The following is a 17,354-nucleotide window of genomic DNA, read 5'->3' as shown; positions in this document are numbered from 1 at the left end:
CGTATGAAGAACCACCTTTGTAGCATTGTATGTATGTAAGAAAGTCTGATCTATATTCGTAGATAGATACACACACACACACACACACACATAAGTATAGATAGATAGATATACACATGTTTGAAGATGATCACCCTTTACAACGCTTTATCATGAGGGATGAGTGGTAGGGGGAGGGGGTGGGGGAGAGCGCAAATATACGAACACAAGGCTCCGAGTTACGCACGTATCTCGGGCGCACGGCGCGCTACACATATCGTCCGACGGATTCTTTATTTCAGTTTACTATAGCAAGTCGCTGAGCTAATAGCGATACTGTCAAATTTTTCGTTAAAATTACCGAAAAATACTAAAAATAGTGAAAAATATATATGAATAATAAAACATATATTAGTATAAAAAATATTAAAAAGTGATAAAAACTAAGAAATTATAAGACGTGGAGAAAAAAGGTGTATAGTGGTGTTTTTTTAGTGATATAATGTGTGATTTTTAAAGGTAGGTTTTCGTAACTTTTTTTATATTTCAGATGTAGTGAAAATCATATATATCAGAGTTACATGGTCTATATAGGTTTCCTGTAGTAATGCATCGTATCGTATCGACGTAAAATTTCGTATTATCGACAAAACCATTTAATTTGCATATCAATATAAACGTCTAAGTTTATTTCGGATGATTTGGTTGACATTAAAATTTAATATTTCACGAGGGAGGGGCATTGGGCTGTTTATTACACTAGTCCCCAAAGTTTTTTGATAACGTTTTCTGAAAAATTTTGGGGACTGTATTGAATTTTGATTGGTTCAAACGTTTCAACCACTAATTATAATCTACAGAATGGGTAATTTTGTGTATCATCATTGGAGCTGTTTATCAATTTATCGGCCATTGGCCTATCCCTTTAGATCGCTGGAATATTTACCTAGGGTGTATATTTAACCAAATAGTAACCTTAAAATGTAAATAAACATTTTTAAAGTTCATATAAGCATAGGAGGGAGGGACATTGGGATGTATATTTTTCTATTTCCTTAAGTATTATATATAAATGCATTCCGTCGTTCGTTGATTTTAAAAAAAAACAAACTTTGGGGACTTTTATCAAGTCATGATCGAGTTTTAGTGTTCCAAGTTTTCCACCAATTATAATCATGATTGAAAGTGTAAATTGATTTATCGTTTTGCCCCTAATAAAAAAATGTAAAAAATATCATATTAAAATCCCCATAAAAAAGTAACAGGATCTGTGTCTGCCTGTGTGTACCGAAGTATCAATCGCCCGAGAAAAAAATCCCCCCAACATTTTTTTTAAATTTTCTTTTTAAAACTAAAATTCAATGAGATGGGGATGGTTAGGCAACTTCCACCCTCCATCTCAAGGTCCCCTAGAGGCCTCTAGGGGCGTAACCGCTTGTTATTAAACATATGATATTCCTAAATATAGAATCTAAATCTTAAAAATCTTATAAAAATAAATCATTTTTGGAAAAGTAGATCAAGTGCTTTGAAGATTCTCCTTGAATTTCAAATCCTTATTTTACATTTGTCCCCTTTTTTTAGACGCCCCCTTTATTTGAGCGTTTTTAATTTAGATGTATTTTTCAGCTTTGGACTATTTCATTTTCAATGTCATATTGTTGAGATTGGTAACGTTAGTAGAATAATGGCCAGTAGATAATATGTCAGTAATACGTACTTTGGTTTAATCTTGTATAGTTTAAATGTTTTAATTTGTTGGCTTTTAAAACTTTGGGCACTGTTATTGAATCTTGATTGGTTGGTTCAAATTGGCAGTGTCCAAACTTTTCAACAAATGATTGTAATCTACATTAGTGATCATTTTGTTCAACATCATGGGGAGCTCCGAAGTGGGTACTTTTTTACCGACTGGGGTCTTATTTTGCCCCCAATTTTAGTCTCTCTATGTAGGATTGGATATAGGATATACGTGGATATATTGACAGGAGAAAATTTGTCCTCAATTTAGCTTACTAATATAGGCCTTATTTATTGGTCAGTAGGAGAAGAGCAGATGGAGCTGGATAGTGTCGTTTTTTAGCCAGCTGTAAGCATCAATTTATCAGAGTAAATGTAAATCTGATGCAACATCCAAGTAATAGTATATCCATTTCTATGGGAAAGTGAATGGTGAAACGTGAAAATTGTTGTCCCCAACTTAAGAATGAAGATGATACTTGAGAACGCAGGAAAGCCCAAATTTGGACGTACTGCCATTAGACATTGAAGTGAAGAGTAGATTTTGTCGCTGTTTGCCAGTATGGCTTTGGATCTGCTTAATATCCGCAGGATTAGAACCGGTTCTCAGCAATACTGTAGAATCATATTACAGACAATTTTCCACGAGAAAAAAATAAGAATCATATAATTAATACCAGATTAATGGTTTTAATCTTATAATTTTTCATTTTAATATGTGCAGAAAGCTGTCTATAATACGATGGGATAAATAACTATTTTAGAACAGGAAAAAATATATGGATCATAAACATAACAATTTCACCTTTTTCAACAACAAAGAAACTTAAAAATCTTATTTAGATTATACCCATCCCTCCCAAAAAATTGTGTCAAGTAAACAATTTTTTCACAAAAAAATGCCTAAAAATCGCAAAATAGATCGCTGCACGAACAAGAATAATTTTTAATCTCATCGTATTATAGACAACTTTCCGCGGATGTTAAAATACAGATAATAAGATTAAAACCAGCTTTGTTAGCCCGGATGCTATACATGTTTTTTTTCATTATGGCTGAGAACAAGGTAGAATCCAGCGGATATTGGTCGGTTTCGAAGCCATACTAGAAAATAAATTAATTTTCAATTTCTTTTATTTAAATCTCAGCGCTTTTTAAATTATTATGCAGCTCAAAAAAGTTAATTTTTATTGTGTTAAAAATGCTTTGTTCTGCCGTCCAGCTTATGAATTTTTAAATATATTTTTAATTGAAATTTATGTATATTTGAAGTTAAAAGCGTATTTTTTAAACGTTGTTTAAGTTTTAGAAATTTTTGTTGCTTTTATAATGATGTTGTTGGAATTACGACAAGTCGATAATTTGTCGTCAGTCCTTGCCTCTTTATAAAATTTATCATGTACCAGGTGAAATTTGTAGCTTGCTAAGATAACGACCCCAACCATCCAACCTCTTTTTTTTCATGCCTTTCCCTCCCCTCGTACTGGATGAGCTACCAATAAGTGGTGTCCATGTTAAAAACCTAAATTGACGACAATTTTTTCCCTGTCATAATATCCATGTATATTCTATATCCATTCTGGAACTCTAACTGTAAAACCATGTTTTAATCTGTGTTAAAAACCCTATTCTTCGACTAACATAAGAATTGGGCCAAATTATGTAAAAAAAACAATGATGACAACTTCCATTTTAGCAAAGCCAAAGATAATTCATAATTGTATTATGATTATATGAGGAGCTACTCTCCTTCTAATTTGTATAAGAAATGGACATACTTACCTTTTTAGTCATACTTATAGAGTATCTGTCATATAAATATTCAGAAGTTTCACAGCAGTCGGATAATTCTTTCAAGTATTACGTTTAAAAGGTACGTTTATTTTTTCATTAGCTCTATTTTAAAAATTTTTGCATGGATGATGAAATTTGGCAGTACCCACACCTTTAGTTTAAAGGGGTAGTTTTGTTTAACATCAAATTGTCTTATCCCTTAAATGTCCCTGCCTTTGTGAATTTTAGAAAAGCTTGAATTTAAAAATAAACATTTAAAAATCATGAAGAAATTGATGTATTTTTCAAATGAAACTAAGAGGAGAAATTTTAGAATAGGTGAAACAACTCACGAACGAAAAACAAAAAAAAAATCTTTGAAAAGGATAAGTTAAGTAAAAAATAAAGAATTTAAATTGTTTTAATACAAAAAGTTTTAACTTAATACATCTATTCTATCATACAAATTTAATAAAATTCTAGTGAATTACATATTCAGTGATTTATTGACTAATTGTGGGCGGCGCCCCTGGCATTCGAAAAACCAGAAAGAAAACATCTAGGGACTAATGTGAAGCTTCCATAGAATGGAGATATCAATTGGTTCAGTAGTTATCGAAATTTTAAGCTACAGACTAGAAAACCTTACTACTTTATATAATTTTTTCCTAGTAATTATGCTCTTTCGCGTTCTTCCTTTCTCACTTTTAAATTATCTTTCTTTTCAGGGATCTTAAGTGATAAGATAAGGAATATATTTATATACATACCCAACTAATGAGATTCCACAAAAGTACCCAATATTTAAAGCCAACCAATAAGATAATGTGGTTATAAAACTTTTTGTAACAGCCCAATGTCCCCTCCCTCTCTGCTCCCTTCTCATTCTTTTAAAATATTTGGCCCTAATTTTTGTTACATATATACTGCTTAATTAACAAAGACTCGGTGTTTGTGTTTATAGCTGGATAAAAGAAATAAAGTGTTTCAACATGGTGTTACTATAATATAGTGAAATATTTTTAGCAAAATAAATATATTAATGATCTAAAGGGAAAAGACAATAGCCGATAAATGATGATTCACAAAATTATCTCTTCTGTAGATTTCAATTCGTAATTGAAACGTTTGGACTCTTAACTTAATGAATTAATCAATAAAATTCAAAAATTATTCCTTAAAGTTGTTAAGCTAACGTATAAGAAAACGTTTTTAAACTTTGGGGACTAATGTAATAAACAGCCCAATATCCACTCCCTTCCTGTTTATGTTGCATTTTTATTTTGAATTTTGTGGGCTGGTATAAACCCCCTTATCTGACCTAGGTATGATATTTGCATAATTACCCCAATCCATCATAATTTCTCCCCCGCCAAAATTTCTCCCGGGGGCCAAGCCACTCTTCCCCCTGTACCCCTTGAAAAAAATGTAGTAACCCTCCCCCCCCCCTTATTCACTCTTATAATTACAGAGTAATTTAATTACATAAAGAAAGACTTTATATTTTTTCCTGACTTTTTCTTTTAACAGTTGGTTAATATAATGCAATTGAATCAGGGATCTAAAGGGATAAGACAATGGCCTACACACATTGATGATACACATAATTACCACTTCTGTAGATTACAATTTGAACGTTTGGACAGTCAACATAATGAACCAACCAATCAAAATTCAATGAAAGTCCCCAAAATTGTTAATCCAACGAATAAGAAAACGTTTTTATATAGCTTTGGGAACAAGTGCAATAAACAGCCTAATGTCCCATGAAATTTTAAACTGACGATTAATTGATAATGTTTTGTATTTGGCTTCATGTAGCTTGGAAAGCCAAAAGAATTATTAATTTAAAAAGTTTGGGTTTAGTTTAATTTACACTTGAATATCCCCTCCCTCCCTCTTTGGTTTGTACGTCTTAATTAGTTGCGAAGCTACTCTATACATTAATAATTGTAAGAGATAATGGGGACAATGGGTTGTTTATTAAACAAAGTTTTATGATAACATTTTCTTATTCGTCAGCTTTACAACAATTTTTATAGGTTGCTTCATTAACTTGAGTGTTTAAATGTTTCAACCACTAATTTTAATCAACAGAAGGGATAATTTTGTGTATTTCATTGGGGATGTACATCAATTTATCGGCTAATGTCTTATCCCTTTAGATCACTGACTAATTGTCCTGTTTTTCTTTTTGTTCATTTTAAATGGTACTTCAATTCTCCAATAAGTTATTAAAATTATCTTCGCTATAGGAAAGTTATTTTATTTTCGTTAAATTATATAACGAACATTTCATCTTGGTTAGAGAGTTATAACAATTTGTTATGTGTTTAGTCGACATTAATGATGTGGATATTAAGTCATTTATGACTACTTTTATCCGACACACCACAAAGTCATTTATATTTATCGATATGAACAATCTGATCAAATGAATATTTTATTTGTTAGATTAAAAGCTTTGGTTACTGTAAATAAATTTTAACCAACTAATAGGAGTAATTTTGTATATCATAATTAGGGATGTGCATTAATACATCGCCCATTGTCTTATCCCTGCTGACAAAAACAAATGCACAATAATATGGTAAGCCAATTGCATCACTTCATAAATTAAAGAGACTGTGCGAATTTAAAAAAAAATATTTTGAGTAAAAATATTTTTAGAAAAAATATATCTTTCTGTAATGTATAAGTATAGATGTATAATCCAGACAACCACCTAGCCTAAGGGGTAGAGACCCTTTTCGTCTACTAGCAAATTGCTTTCTTTTCTTTTGTAGGGACTTACCTGTTTTTATATTTCCAATGCTATTGACTGATATTCAAATACAAAATTAGGACAGAGTAACATATAGCTAATTCCCCCTCTATTCTTTTACCTTAAGGTTTTGATTATAAAGTAAATTTTTGCAAGCAAAATTTGTCTAAAATTGCAATTACAAATTACATGTTGTTGTGAAAAAAAGGGTGAAACCAGCTTTTTTCATTGATTTTAAATAATTTTTAAAATCTTGACATATTGCATGATGGCAAAAAAACAGCATTTAAAAGAAATATAAAGAAGTGTTATTATAAAGCAAAAAACAAGCAAAATTATGTTTAATAGCAGCGCAGAAAAACAAGCTAACAAGGATGACAACATTCATAAAACCTCTAAAGATACTTGCATACTTACATTTTAGAACTTTATCATAGAAATTTTTTGTTTATAATATTGTACTTTGTTGTTCTTTGAATCAATATCCAAAAATAAATTACAGAAATCATATTTCATAAAAACATAATATTAATACTGAATGTTCATTGATAAAATGAATCTTTATACAATTACTTTTAGTCATTTATCCTGAATAGCAGCAGAGAAAATAAACTTGACGGACAGACGAACATTTCAAATTACAGAGTAGCTGCGCTACAAAAAAGAGTTTGAATAAAGAAAATTGATTGATATGATTGTTGATTTGTTAAGTCAAAAATATATTTTTTTAGTTTAGTGTGATATAGACAGACTTACATAAGTTAATGATAGAGTAGACTTAATGTTCAATTCAAAATGCAAACAGATTTTTAAGTATTTATTATATTGGATTAAATGCAGTTTTTGAGTAAATAAGATTATATATTGATACTATATTTAGAAATGATTAAATATGTTAATAAGTCAAAACTACTGATTATTCAAAGCTGGATAGTTCTGAAGTAGCAGGATGTCTGTCTGTATATCAGGACACCAAGCAACAGGATGACTGTCTGTTTAATTAATACAATGTATTAATTAACTGTGCACTTTGAAGGGGTAGAATATCTGCCTATGCAAACTATCTAAAGTAGTAGGATGTCTGTGAATAGCTGTATTGGTCTTAATAAAGACTCGAACCCAAACCAGATAATGTTCTGTGTTAGGACTCTCAATATCAACTGACTTAAATATATTTTCTCTTTATTCTTTCTGAGAGCAATTAAAGAGTAATTAAGAGTAACAACTAACATATATCTGCAAACTTAAATATATGACATCACAACATAAATATATGACATTTACCCCCTTCTGAAACCATCCAGCTAAGCATGGTTTCACCATCCATCAGGCTGATCCAATAAACTGGGATCAATGTCTTCACTGGGCGAACCTACATCGAAATTAACCCCGGCCTCAAGTCCTTCCTCTCCTTCACCCACTGGAGGAGGAGTGTTCAGCGCCCCTCCACCAACCTCAGCCGAGACACCCACTGTTGCCGCCATGACAGCATTACTCGCTGCAGCAGTTATGGGCCCTCCTACAGCAACCATCACAGCATCATTTACCGCTGAGGCGGTATCATTCGCAACAGCCACCTCTGCAGCAACCGCTGGCCCATCTGCCGGCATTGCCACCTCCATATCAACACCACCAGTGACCTGAACACCTCCCGAAACCATCATCACCCCGTTGTTAGCCTCAGCACCGCCAGAAGTTCCAGCCTGTTGCAACTGCCAATATGCCGCCGCCGGTAAGTCATTGTTTATTCTGCGCCGGATCTCGCTAAGCTCACTAAAAATATTAGACAGGTGCCTTTGCACTTCAGCCTCTTTTTGCGCCATCTCAGAAATAGCCTCTTGAACCTTAGTTCCCTGTCCTGCCAAAACACTTTCCACCTGTTGGCCCACCTGCTGTCCCAACTTGGTTGAACTACTTTCCCAATTATCAGTCATTGCTGTCTGTACACTCTGTACCATATAAGAAGCCTTTTGCCGTGCAGTAGTAGCCACCATTTGCTGCATCTCCGTATCGACCTTCCTTATACAGTCCATTAGATCCCTCTTATGCGAGGCCAACATATCTTTAATCCGATTATGACTGTCCGTCTGCCAAAGTTTCTGTGCAGTGTTCAAACTTTTGACTGATTCTCTTACAGCTTCACGAATTTTTTCCTCAATCATAGGCTTTAGAGTCACAGCAACAGAATTACTGATTCTACCTATATCTTCATCACTGAGCGGCGCCAAGCCACGTCTGTCATTCTTGCGTTGAATGAAATTTATATATCGAATCAATCATATCCATTACATAGGATATTGCTGAAAATTGTTTCTGGCTATGTCAGCAATCATAGCCTCATACTGTTTCTCATCTCTGCTCTTTTCAGAATCCACAACAGGCCCCACCTGATTGACTGTCTTCTTCAGAAACTGCTCAGGTATTACCCTATTATTAGGCACTCCAGGACCCTCTTTCTTTTCGCTACCGGCTGAAAAAAACTTAGCTTTGGTCTTTCCTATGCGAGAATCAGGAGCTGGCGGCTTGCCGTCTCTCTTCTGCCAGCAACTAGCCACTACATGACCTTTTTTCCCACAATACCAACAAATCATAGTTTTAGCCTTCGAATTCAGAGCCCCAATCACGTTCTCAACCTGATCCCAAGGAATATCATCATCCCCTTCAATCCACGCATTATTATCGCCAATCTCAGTCCTGCCCTCCATATCAGATACATGCACTTCACTGATTACAGGCCTAGCTTTTACCTCCCTAGAATCCTCTAGCCTCAACCCTTCCATAGCCTGAGAATAACAGGACGTTACATTTTCAGGTGAAACGTGTCCAGAACGAGCCCAGCTTATATAATGCTGACCTCTGCGAATCAAATAAGTCAAGAAAGCACTGTAATCTTCCAGGTAATGCATAGATTCAATGAAATTAGCCATATCTCTAGCTAAATCAGAAAACAGCAAATTCTTAGCCACATTATTGTAAAAATCACGCCAAGATTGTCTAGAAATTTGACCAGGATGCATAAGCCTAAACAGCCGCAACTTAGCATTGAAAAACACATCCACATTCTGACCACTCTTTTGTTTCAGGGCGTAAAAGAATTCGGTAGCCGACTCTGTATCAGCAAAGGGTATCACCAACCTTCTTATCAACAGGTAATAACCTAAAGCACTTAGGGAAGCATTAGCCTCCGGCGTAATAAGCCTCCCCATCTTCTTCCCTTTGCACTCAAAAATCCTATTGTACAAGACGTCCTTGAAAAGCATAGGATCCTCCAACTTTGCGAACCTAGCAACCCTCCATAAGGATAAGAAATAATCCTCAAAATCAATGTTTCCATCCCAAAATGGAGCATCCCGCACAAAATCACTATCCCACTTGACTCCTCTTACAAGACAAAACTCCTTAAACTGCTCCTCTACAGTCTGTTGGCTTACACTACCGCCGGCCACCTTTTTATAGGCCTTAAGCACTTCAGCCCTTTCCTCAATTAAAGGAAATATATCCAACAATTGATTCTCATATTCGGTCAGACAACTCTCACGAACATTCATCCAATTTCCATTCCCAACAGGACCCAAAAACTCAATCTGCGAAAACTTCAAATGTCCAGGAGCACTTTTCACCCTTTTAGCCTCAAAATTTGTAGAATCCAATTTAGCCTCCACACTCAAACGATTAATGAAAGATGTATTAAACGAATCATCTCCCGTCGCTTTGACTGCAGATACACTAGCCCCCATACTTGTCTCATACAAAAAACCGCTAATATCCCCATCCGCTGGCAATTGCGCCACCTTTTTCTTAATAGTAGCCAAATCAACATCATAACCTAACTTCTTATGCTCATCAGAGTTCTTAAACTCTTTCACCTTATTCTCCAGCCGTTTATTCGCCGCCGTTAACTTATCCACCTGACCTTTGACAGTCGTATGCTCCTTCAACATTGCCCTAACATATTTTTTTATGCTTTCAGGCACAACGTCATTCTCCACCTCGCCCAACGCCAACTCCACATTCGCATTGGCACCTGCACCAGCATCCTCAGCCGCAGCATCCTCCTCCTCCCAATTTTCGGGAGTTCCATCATCATCCTGACTGTCAGTTTCCCGAGGACGTTTAGGCGGCCGTCCACGCTTGCCTTCATTTTTACCCCGCTCTCCTTTTTCACCATCAGCCATATCCGAGCACTAGAACTAGATCCGCCGTGAAATTTAGATCAGAAGAGTTAAAGAATGAAATTCCACAGAAACCTGAAATATAAATCAAGTTAAAAATATAAAAGAATAAAACAAAACTGTGAAAAATCCGAGATAAAAAAATATCTCAAAAAGTGATTGACTCCAAATTAAACACCACTTCCCCCACCCTTAACTCAGCAGTAGGTCTAAATAACACGTAGCACAATAAGACTGCGCCAAATGTGATTTAGACAGACTTACATAAGTTAATGATAGAGTAGACTTAATGTTCAATTCAAAATGCAAACAGATTTTTAAGTATTTATTATATTGGATTAAATGCAGTTTTTGAGTAAATAAGATTATATATTGATACTATATTTAGAAATGATTAAATATGTTAATAAGTCAAAACTACTGATTATTCAAAGCTGGATAGTTCTGAAGTAGCAGGATGTCTGTCTGTATATCAGGACACCAAGCAACAGGATGACTGTCTGTTTAATTAATACAATGTATTAATTAACTGTGCACTTTGAAGGGGTAGAATATCTGCCTATGCAAACTATCTAAAGTAGTAGGATGTCTGTGAATAGCTGTATTGGTCTTAATAAAGACTCGAACCCAAACCAGATAATGTTCTGTGTTAGGACTCTCAATATCAACTGACTTAAATATATTTTCTCTTTATTCTTTCTGAGAGCAATTAAAGAGTAATTAAGAGTAACAACTAACATATGTCTGCAAACTTAAATATATGACATCACAACATAAATATATGACATTAGAGAAATCTTAATTTTTATTTGGCGGAGCTTTTCTATAATAAGTTCAAGAAATATTTTTGCACAGTCCCTTTAAATTTACTAGGGGTTGCAAAAAGGGCCGCTACTGATCGTAAACATATGAATAGGGGGTATTAACCTTTATCACCCCCCCCCCCCCTCCCACCACCAGCATTGTATCTTTCTATCTATACAAGAAAGCTTGCCGTTTAATTGTAAGAGAGGTTTATTAGACTGAATGCCAACGATGTAGAATAATCAAACCCATTAATATGTTTATAACTCATTATGTTATTTGTTGGCTTTAAAACTTAGGTTGGTTCATTACTCAATTATGATTTGGTTGCACAAAATGACAGTTTAACAATTAAACCTCTGAACGATATATTTTAATCCACTTTAAGGGTAATTTTGTTTGTAATAATTTTATTTGGGGGCAGGGGTTAAAATATTTACTGTAGTAAACTTTATTGTTCTTTTTTAATCCATAAACATGGCCACAATTGTCCTTGTTAAAGCTTGCTTTGAGAGCTCACATGTGATGAGCCTGTGTATGTATGTGTTAGTGTAGGGCAAAAAAAGTCTGAAAAAATTGGCAGACGGGAAATGCAGAAATTTCACTGCTATGAGAATTCCAGAAATGCTTCTAATTATCTATCTATCCATCTGTCTATCTGTCTATCCCTTAATCTATCTATCTATGTATCTATCTATCTATCTGTCTATCCATCTATCCATCTATCCAACTATCTATCAATCTTTCTTTTTATCTATCTATTTGTATGTTCATCAATCAATCAATCTATTTATCTGTCTATCCATCTATCTATCAATTTATATAAGTTTATAACAATTAGATTCTAAGAATTTAAATAATTAATTTTCTACAAATTTTTTTTTCTCGTATTTTCCTCTATTACTTAATAATTAAACATTTTTAAAGATAATAATTATGAAAATTCAAAGAATAGTTTAATATTTTGTGATTTGTCTATCTTTCGCTTTTAGATATTGCAATCGTTATATTATTACTTGGATGTTGTACCAGATTTTCATATAAAATTATCAGATGGAAAAATAACGATAGTCCATCCACCTCCTTTACCAAATCGCCCCCTCCCCCCCTCTACTAGAGAACAAACTTACAAATAATTGAAGTCGAAATAGCAAGCTAATTTGAGGACAAATTTTCACCTGTCAATATATCCACGTATATCCTATATCCATTAAGATATTGCTATTTTGATGAATAAAAGACAAAAAGATTATCTTGAGTGGTACTCATAGTAATCTTATATGATCATTGTTTACTTAGGCTTCCATATTTTTACTTTGTCTTTTCCTTTATGTAACTTTTTACCAGAGCTGGATCTTTAAATCATTTTAGTGGTGAGCCAGATCGGTGTGAGCCGAATTTCAGCCAATCACAGCGCGGCATTTCATAAAATGCTGTGCTCTCATTGGTGGTGAGCCAGATCGGGGTGAGCCGAATTTCAGCTAATCAAAGCGCGGCATTTCATAAAATGCTGTGCTCTCATTGGTGGAGAGTTGGTTCACCCCGATCTGGCTCACCACTAAAATGATTTAAAGATCAGCTCAGATATGTTAGGATTCTGTACAGGGATCTAAAGGGATAAGACAATGTCCGATAAATTGGTGTACATTTTCAATGATTTTACACAAAATTACCACTTCTATAGCTTAAAATTAGTGGTTGAAACAAACGTTTGAACACTCAATTTGATTAACAAACCAATCAAATTTCTCTAATGAACCTAAAGTTGTTAAACAAACGAATAAGAAAACGGAATTATAAAACTTTGGGGACTAGTGTAATAAACAGCTCATTGTCCTCTCTCTCTCTCTCTCTCTCTCTCTCTCTCTCTCTCTCTCTCTCTCTCTCTCTCTCTCTCTCTCTCTCTCTCTCTCTCTCTATCTATCTATCTCTATCTATCTCTCTCTCTCTTTCTCTCTCTCTCTCTATCTCTCTCTCTCTCTATCTCTCTCTCTCTCTCTCTCTCTCTCTCTCTCTCTATCTATCTATCTCTATCTATATATCTCTCTCTCTCTCTCTCTCTCTATCTATCTCTCTCTCTCTCTCTCTCTCTCTCTCTCTCTCTCTCTCTCTCTCTCTCTCTCTCTCTCTCTCTCTCTCTATCTCTCTCTCTCTCTATCTCTCTCTCTCTCTAAAATTTAATGCACTTTATAATAATGTATTTTAAATCTACCCTTTCAATTTTGCTTTCTCTGTCTATATACCTCCAGGGATCTTAAGGGATAAGACAATATAAATTGATATGCATTCACAATGATGATAAATAGAATTACCCCTTCTGTAGATTTAAATTATTGGTTGAAATGATTGAACAAACCAATTAGGATTCCAAACTTTTTAAGCCAATCAATGAAAAAACAAGTTTACAATATTACAATACTGTTGGTACTAGTGTAATTTACAGTCCTCTATCCCCTTCCTCCCATATATGTCTTATATATTCCTGAGGGAGGGGATATTATGCTGTTTATTACACTAGTCCCCAAAGTTTTATCATCATTTTATCGGTCATTGTCTTATCCCTTTAGATCCCTGTATTTCTCTACCTTTAGGCAAATTTTTGCACCGATTAGAATCGCGTCCAAATATCAATTACAAACTGGTTTCAAGAACCAGCCTAATCCCATTGTGACAGTACATTATTAGCATGTAATTAACTGTAATTATAAAGTGATTTAGCAGAATAAATGGGTGTCCAAAAACGGCTTCGGTGAAACGAAGATTTTGATTGTTGGAAAATTCTTATCACGATCAACTTTATCATCCTAACAATGGATATATTATTACCTGGATGTTGCACCAGATTTTCATGTAATCTGATAAAGTTATACTCGCAGCTGGCTAAAATAACGTTGCCCTCCATCCATTCTCTTTACCCTAATCCCTTCCACTCCTACTGAATGTAAGCAAACTAAATAAACGATAAAGTTTTCCCCTGTCAATATATCCACGTATATCCTATATCCATTATCCCATCAGTGGCTAGAAAACAAGGATAGGATTTATTAGAATCTGCATAGCTTTAGGATTAATTCTTGCTTTCCCTTTTAAAACACCTATCGAGCACTGAATCCTCCTTTATTTATATATGTATATATGCTTCCCCATTTTATGTACATACATCATCGGTAATTGGACACAAAATGTCTTAAAAATCAGCCATGTGACGTCATAAAAATGAGGGAGATGAGAGGAGAAGTGGGAAAGAAAATCCCTAAAAATGGGATGGATAATCCCTCATTTTCATGACGTCACATGGCTAATTTTTTTATTCATATCAAAAGTAGAAATAATTTTCAGTAAATTTCTAAGAAATTTAAATTTATAAAAAGTAGTCTGAAAACAATCTTTGTCTACAACAAAAGCAAACAAAAAGAGGATTCTAAAGCTGGTAAATCTGGATCCGAATTTGTACACTACATTTCTTGTGTATATTAGTTTTTCTCCAGTTTTACAAATAGTTTTTAAAATGTTTATTTATAAAATATACAATACATAATAAAAACATTTTTAAATTCAATTATAAACCTTATATTTATTAGCAGCTATACCCCTAGTCTCTAGGGGCTCTGTATTTAAAGATACAGAGAGGGGCTAGAAAAATAGCTTAAAACCATCCCACGGCTTAAATCTAAAAATAAAATAGCCTAAAACCATCACAAGACCTATATAAATCCTACCTAAAAAAGATAACACATTCGGTTCAGTAGTTAATGAGATCTTAAGATTCAGACAAAAAATAACCTTACTACTTTATAAAATAGGATGTGCCCTTGTACTTTTAAAACTTGTGTACATTTTCGGTCTTGTAGGTGTCTGTCAACAATAAAAGGGATTTTAGTATTTTGGTGGCAACGACCAAAATTTTAATTCAAAAAACTCACCCAGACAAATTATAATCGATATATTATTACTTGGATGTTGCACCATATTTTTATGCACTATAATAAAGTAATACTCTCAGCTGGCTAAAATAACCCCCTTCAACCCATACATTCCCCTGTTAATGGATGAACAAACTGACCAATAAATGAGGACCATTGTAGCATCATAAGTTGATGACACATTATCCCCTGTCAATATATCCACATATACTATATCCATTATTATTAGAAAGTCTCTACCTAACTAAAAAGATAATTCAAATTGAATTGAATTACCAAAAAATTAGACCACAATTTTTCAAATGGCTTTCCACAGAATTTCTTTCAAAAACTTAAAAAATTTTGTAATTTAAATCTTTGACGGCTAAATATTTGAATTATTTTTGAGGAGGGGGTACATTAAAAAAATATTCCAGAATGGCTTTGAAACCGGTGAATGTCCGCTGGATAAGAACCGGTACTCAGTCATACTGAAAAATTATTTTAGCATCATATTACAGACATTTTTTCACGAATATTAAAATAAAAATTAATACCAGTTCTGTAAGCCCGAGCATTCGGCCCCATCGGAGCAAACAAAACTGGCTTTAATCTTTAATTTTAATTTTAATTTTAATGTCCGCTGAAATCTGTCTATAATAGGTTGCGATACATACCTATTTTAAAATTGTGTATATGATCCTTCTATTTGCTTTGTTAAACCAAATTAAATATAGGAAAACATACAGACAAATCTAATAAAATTATAGCTACTCAACAAACAATTAAATCATCAGTAGCCTGTAGAATGTGGACGCTTCTTGTTGACAAACAAAGTTCAAATCGTGTATGCCGATATTTTTCTAATTTTACAAACTTCAAATAAACCAATTAACGCAATACTAATAATGTTATTAAGTCGATATAATATGAGCAACAAAAATTAACAGGGGAACAACAGTTGTAGAATAATCAATGACTTTTAATATTGGCCTTACTAGCTTTCAAACCGAACATGGTTTCTTTCTTAAACATTTAATTTAGGGGGAATGAAAGCTCTTAGATTAATTGCCTGGTTTATGTATTTAGTTAATTGTAAGTTTATCATAAGTCAATTATAATAACCTTAAACATATTTTGAATAAACGAAAAAACGTAGACATTATGACTGTATTTTATGATATAATCATATTTTTTTTAATTTTGTAGTTTTAAAAACTGTTTAAATCATAATCTATGTACAAGAATGGTTTTTGGATTATGCAAATTGGTTTTAAGCACCGGGTGTTCACACAAAAATGCGCGAAAAACAATTTAACTATCGAAAAATGGTAGAAATTTAGATTCTTTGTTCAGCTGTTATTATATTTTCACAAGAGTTTTCTTATATTAATTTAAATTTGCTTCTCCCATGGCTTCTAAATAGCCTAAAACCAGCCCAAGACACTTATAATGCTTTTCTGAAAAGTACAGCCAATTAAAATCTTCTATTCTGATATTGGCCAAAAATACAATTTATATAAAGAATTATATTGTTATTGTTGGATTTCTGCCTACGTAAAGATCAGATCTTTAAATCGTTCATAGGTCAATATAAAATGCCAAAAACTATTGAAATAAAACAACAAAAACCTCTTAGGCTAAGTTTCCTTATGCAGTTATGCACAAATTCCCTAATCATTTCATATTTCAAGGCTTTATGTTAATATGAATATAAATATACTCATGGAGGGATAGGACACTGGGCTGTTTATTACACTAGTCCCCAAATTTTTATGTTTCGTATTTGTTTGCTCAACACCTTTGGGAACCGCATTGAATTTTGATTATTTAATTAATCATAATCTACAGTTTTGCGTATTATCACTGGGGATGTACATCAATTTATCGGCCATTGTCTTATCCCTATAGATCCCTGATAAGTGTACTCATGGAGGGCGGGGATAATATATGGTATACAAATCTTCAATCAATATGTATTATTAACCAAAGGCATAATTTAACACAAAATGTGGAAATTTATCTCCATTGACCTTACCCCCCCTGGAATATATTTAAAAGTCTATAAAAATGACAAATTGTTCAGTTCTCTATAATGTTTTATTTAACCCTTTACTTTAGAATTATGTCTTTATAACCTATTAACTGTCAGTAAATCACAAAATATGAGTCGTGAAAACAGTTTAAACACTGAAAGATTGTATCTAACAAAAGTTCTAT

General features: G+C 33.5%; 1 protein-coding gene across 1 annotated transcript in view; it reads left to right on the top strand.

Annotated features, from left to right (window-relative positions):
• Positions 1-308: 308 nt before the first annotated feature.
• Positions 309-17,354, top strand: part of LOC145312633 (uncharacterized) — a 212,198-nt gene continuing 195,152 nt past the window's right edge. The window contains exon 1 of the mRNA XM_080151894.1: positions 309-498. The gene's annotated coding sequence lies outside the window, so the exon portion shown is untranslated. The remainder of the gene's footprint in view (positions 499-17,354) is intronic.

The sequence above is a fragment of the Acartia tonsa genome, chromosome 2 (assembly GCF_053477335.1).
Source record: "Acartia tonsa isolate MP-2025a chromosome 2, ASM5347733v1, whole genome shotgun sequence".
Classification (NCBI taxonomy): domain Eukaryota; kingdom Metazoa; phylum Arthropoda; class Copepoda; order Calanoida; family Acartiidae; genus Acartia; species Acartia tonsa.
This window is presented reverse-complemented; position numbering and strand designations above follow the sequence as displayed.